Source organism: Amphiprion ocellaris, chromosome 20, assembly GCF_022539595.1.
Source record: "Amphiprion ocellaris isolate individual 3 ecotype Okinawa chromosome 20, ASM2253959v1, whole genome shotgun sequence".
Taxonomy (NCBI): domain Eukaryota; kingdom Metazoa; phylum Chordata; class Actinopteri; family Pomacentridae; genus Amphiprion; species Amphiprion ocellaris.
Genome location: NC_072785.1, coordinates 7486616 through 7492277, shown reverse-complemented (window position 1 = coordinate 7492277; position 5662 = coordinate 7486616). Strand labels below are relative to the sequence as shown.

At 38.6% G+C, this 5662-nt stretch overlaps 1 long non-coding RNA gene across 1 annotated transcript in view; it reads left to right on the top strand.

The window, feature by feature from the left end:
• The first annotated feature begins 648 nt into the window (after positions 1–648).
• Positions 649–5662, top strand: part of LOC111569584 (uncharacterized) — a 139046-nt gene continuing 134032 nt past the window's right edge. The window contains exon 1 of the long non-coding RNA XR_002746223.3: positions 649–964. This is a non-coding gene — a long non-coding RNA (uncharacterized LOC111569584). The remainder of the gene's footprint in view (positions 965–5662) is intronic.

The window sequence follows — 5662 nt, the reverse complement described above, 5'->3', positions numbered from 1 at the left end:
TATGGGTGTGTTTGGAAGCCTTTTTTTTCCTCACTTCAACGTCGACACTGACTCTTCGAGGTTTTAAGCCTCCTGTTGTCCTCATTTACAGGAACCAAAAAATATTGTTCCTTTCTCTGAAAAAAAATCCAAAAATTCAGCAAGAAAATTCCCCAAAATTATGAAAATTTGCAAAATCTTCAGTAAGAAAATTCAAAAAATTCCATAAAAGTTTCCCTTAAAAGTTTTATTTTCAAAAAAAATCCCCAAATTTGATAAGAAATAAAAATTTAAAAAATAAAAAAATGTAAATATTTTCAAAAAAATGAATAAAAATCTTTTTAAAAAATCCTAAAAGTATCTAAAGTGATTCCATATTTATCAGTAAAACTTCTAATATTTTCTTTAAGAACATTCAGAAAAAAATCAACCAAAATCCCATGAATTTCGCTGGATTTTGGTTGATTTTTTTCCCTGAATGTTCTAAAAGAATTTTTTTTTAAACGTTTCCTTTTTTCCCCACCAAAAAGTGTTCAAAAACTTCCCAAAATGTGGAAGTTTTCACTGTGAATCCCCCCCCCCCATTTTCAAACTTTAAAACGACTCAATTTGACCCGTAGGACGACAGGAGGGTTAAAATAATACCATCTTTTTCTGTGTTATGCACAATATATCACTACAGGAAGCAGCACTTCAATTGCAATTTACACTCCAACTTACCTACGTTATTTTTTTTTTAAAGGGAGACAGTTTTATACCTGACACAAGTAATAATTCTTAGTTTTATCCCAGCAAAGAAATACCTCACTGAATTGATAGCTGCTTTATATCACAAAATTACACCTTGATTTTTATTTGGAAAGTGTATCTGCTTTTATAATGAAATAGTCCGAGCTGCCTGCCTCCGATGTAGCTTGTCAACAAATTCACCTGTTACGCAGGTGATTTAAAGTCTGTAAGGACCGTAATAATGGTGAAAACAACAGTGAGTATTGTTGAATGACTCTGTGCATTTTAAAACATCGTGGTTCATTAAATAGAGAGGATAAATATATTTGTAGAGTGTAAAAGACTGTTTTGTTGAAGCCAATATCAGGTTTAAACTGGCTACACAGCAGCTAACGTTAGCTATCACTAGCATTCCAGCTAACTGTAGCTGTATAGCAACTGTTACCGTAGTAGCTACTCATTAGCTACAAAGCTGGCTCACGCTAACTGTAGTTCCTCCGTTTGAGTTCAACTATCACCATAACTGCGTCGTTTCATTATGTTAAGAAAAGTGACAGCATTTAAAAATAAAAAATACGACAGACGGACGCTAAAAATGACTGAAGGGTAAGTACAGTGTTAGCAACGGTAGCGTCTTCGTGAGGCACATCGTTACTTTGAGCTAAATGCTACCGTTAGCATGCTAATATGCTCACAGTGACGCAATTTAGTTTTAGCAAGTGCTAATTAGCAATAAAAGCATGCACAACTGCGGCTGCTGGAGATGTTCATAGTTTTAAAGATGCTAAAATTTAATAGTTTCCTGGCTTTAAATAACTTTTGAATAATGTTAACGTGAGAATGATAGTGAAGGAAACAGTTTTTACAGTGGTGGCCAGGCAGAGACCATTGCACACATTAGAGGTTTACATTAGTTTATTTTACTTTTTGTATGTGGTCTCTCACACTTACCATTTGCTTCTACAAGCATTTTTGCTATGTAGAAGTATGCAAGAACCAATATACTATTATAAGCTTTTTTATGTAACTCTTAATTGGTTTAAAATCCGGAACAGTTGATAGAGTTTTGCTTTTTAATTGTTCATAAAGCTCAAAGTTAAGTACAATTGAAATTACATAAGCTCAGTACACATCAGACTCTGTGAACACCCACCTAGTTGAGACATTACCCTACATCCATCTGGTCTTTTGTTTCTTTTTTGTGGCTGCAGGTTCTGAGTCACTCTTGTAGTGTTCAGCAGTTTGCACCACTTGTTTGCAGATCTGTTCAAAATAGGTTTCATGCCCACAGAGTCTGTATTAGAGCTTTAAATAAATCCACAGCTAAACCTAAATCACACACACTTTAACTAGTAAAGGCACATGCAGACAGATTATGACTCATTTACATATGAAACAAACAAATCTTTATTCTGTCTGTACCCCTTTCAGGGCCGATAAGTAGTCGGACCGCTGCGCAAAGTCTTCTCTGACACATCATGCTCCCTGATCACCTCATTCACAATGTGAACCCCATGAATCCTGGCATTGTCCTCTGGGAACATACCCGTGCCATCAGGGAAGAATAACTCCATTGATGGAAAGACCTGGTCATTCAGTATATTCAGGTAGTCAGCTGACCTCATTCTTTGGGAACATAACGTTGCTGAACCTGACCAACCCCAGATCATAACCCTAACCCCCACAGGCCTGTTGGCACTAGACACGATGAGTGCATCACTTCATCTGCCTCTCTTCTTACCCTGATGCCCCCATCACTATGGAACAGTGTAAATCTGGACTCATCAGACCACATGACCTTCTTCCATTGCTCCAGAGTCCAATCTTTATTCTCCTTAGCAAGTTGAAGCCTGTTTTCTGATTAGCCTCACTGATCAGTGGTTTTCTTAGCGCTACACAGCTGTTTAGTCCCAATCCTTGGAGTTTCCTTCTCATTGTGGATGTGGAAATACTCTTACTTGCACTGTTAAACGTAGCTGTGAGTCCTCCTGTTGATTTCTTATTTCACCAAACGTTTGTGATCTCGGATCACGACCATCCAAGAGTTTGTTCCGACCACAATTCTTCCTTGAAGGTGATGTTTCACTGCTATCCTACTAGGTTTTAATAATGCATTGGATGGTTCTTAACCCGATATTTGTAGTTTCAGCAATCTCCTTAGTTGTTTTCTTTGCCTGAAGCAGGCCAAGAATTTGACCCCTCTGAGACAGATAAACATCCTTTCCATCACCACAGGATATGTCGTCCGACGTAATTGTTGAAGAAATGCTTCTCACTGCATCAGCTAGGATTGAATAAGTTGTTGCAGCTGAAACATATTCCAATGGAAGGCTCTTACCTATTTGCTTAGTTAAATCCAGGCGGTGACTCTCTTTTTTTGGCCAAGCAGTGTGTATCTCTGTCATGGAAGTGTTTTTGTTTTTTTCATTCAATCATATGGAAGTTTCAATAATGCAGCAGCTGCCTCTTCTTTTTTGGTACTTATATGAAGACATAACCGATGAGCTGGGGATATACTGAAGTATTTTTCAATTATTTGTATGTAAAATTGACATAATCATCCTCAGCGCCTGTCCTAAGCTGCAGTGCATTGACTCGACCACATGATGGCTCTTTTTCACCAGTAAAGACAACCAGTCTTGGCTGTGTGGCTTGAGAACACAGGTTGATCCTGAGTCATCAGTCTGCATTTAAAGATTAGTTTGCCGAGCAGGTTGTTTTTGTGACTGGGCCTTCCAAGCTACAGGACAAAGATTGGCTTAAAATATAACTCTGTAAGCTGTGCAGTTGTAATTTTTATTTTTTTATGAACCAGTTTGCCTGTCATTCCAGTGAATACGAAGACTTCACTCTTTGTTTTTAACCTGTCATGCACTTTTTACTGCCTGTGACTTCAGCATTATATAAGCATTATAAAAAAATTGAGTTTGTTTATGCATATAATGCTGCAATGACAGATTTCTATTCGCCTGTAAAAGCGAACTCATGAAAAAATTTTCCACCTCCCTCTCTGGCTGCCACACCTTGTACCAGATAGTGGGAATCTGGGTCATTAACGTGTCTTGTCAAATCCTTAAATTGGCTGCGAGTCCCCTGCCACCCTGGGGCCCTCAACCAAAGCAATGCCTGCCTACCTGTGGGAGGGTGTGTCCACTTCACACACTCTGTTGCACTAATGGCATGAAGCTGCGGTGGCCCGGCCTCGTTTGGCAGTGTCAGCATGTGGCTTCATCATGCTTCCTCCAATCAGTCACTCGCACTCCAAATATGGAGATTCGCAACCTGTAATCTGTGCGCCGCAGATGACAAGTGTCTTGTCCCTGAGGCAAATTGTAAGGCCTGTTTTGTGAGAGTGTTGCATCGCTCACGTGTGCATGCCGTACTGTGATTTTAAGCTTGAGTTTCAGCGGCCTTTTTGTGTGTGACTTCATTGTTCTCTGTGGTCGGGTTAGAGTTTGCTTAACAGGAAGTATGAATGGATTAAAGTCCAGGGATTAATGTAGAATATCCTCAACAGCATCAAGTGTGTGTTTGTGTGTGCCTTGACCTCACTGAAACCACAGAGGAGAAACAAAAACACTAGAACAGACTAATAATGTTTTAGATGCAAATTATGATGTCCTAACACAGTTTTTCCTGGCTGAGACTGGGCCTTTGGGGCAGTGTTTACACACAACAGTCTGCATGAACGCAACAGCGAAGGCATTGAGTCTGTTACTTCATTTGACTGAGGTCTGTGCATTTTGTGACCATTTGATAAACAAAAATAATATCTGTTCTGTTTGAGGAAATGAATCCCCACCTACAGCAAAACTGGTTTTTAATCAGTTATCATGTGGATGCTGGTTAAAATGTCTTTGGACTGTGCAATATATTCCTTATGCAAGAAAACCCCGCCTATTTAACATAAAAAGGAGGTGTTTAAGGCTTCCTTCTGTTCTATTTTGTGTGAATGTAAAGCTTAACTTGGGTGTTAGGGTGAGCGCTTTGCATAGTTGCTTTATTTCTTATTTGTATCATTCCATAAAGCACAGTATTTACAGCCAGATAGGTCTTTAAAATACACAAAACTGAACACAGAGATACATATAAAACAATTTTCAAACAGTTTGATGATATAATTTCTGTCATAAATAGCTGTAAGTTCTGGGAAAATGGAGTACGCTGAAACAGAAAAGGCAGTCTATCTAAATTAATTTTTAGAAAGGTACTATTATAGATGTTACAGTGATATTTCTATATCTAAAATTAACAGTTCCCCTTAAAGTGGAAACCATAAGAGGAACCAACAGTTCATTGAAGGCCTGGTTATATAGGCATTTCTATGTCACTTTGATATTAGTAAATGAAATGAAATGATGAAATATTAACTTTCCTAAGAATATTACAGTGATGTGAGCTTATTGACATTATGCCCAAGAGGATTTATAATAGAAATTTTTATTCTAAATATGTGAAAGTTTGCTTTTACAACTTTGCTCTCCATTTTTTCATATCTCTCAAATTGTAGATGGCAATATAAAGTAAGATATTTTAGGTCTGAAACCTGTTCAGTATGTCCCACTCTATTGTTCACGATGAGTTGTTTCATATCTTTGTATTGTCATGTATTGAATTCACTAAAATGACCATGTGTGTGCACATGTGTGGAGATGATAGTGATGTATTTAAAGTCTGCTGGACTGCTGAATGTCAGGTTGGCAGTGGACAGCGGTGGGACGAATGATAGCGTCATGGTGCATTTATTGAGCGTCACTGAGGGCGTGGGGGGCACAGAGGTTTGGTCGGCAGGGCAAGCCGACAAAATGAATAGTTCCATCAAATCAGGGCAAGGCCTTAACATTTGCATTTCCACTGAATCAGGGCCAGCGAAGAAAGAGGTCTCCATTGAGGGGAAACTTGCTTGACGTGTGAATGAGCGAATGCGTCAGGCCTTTGCCGAGACACATTGATG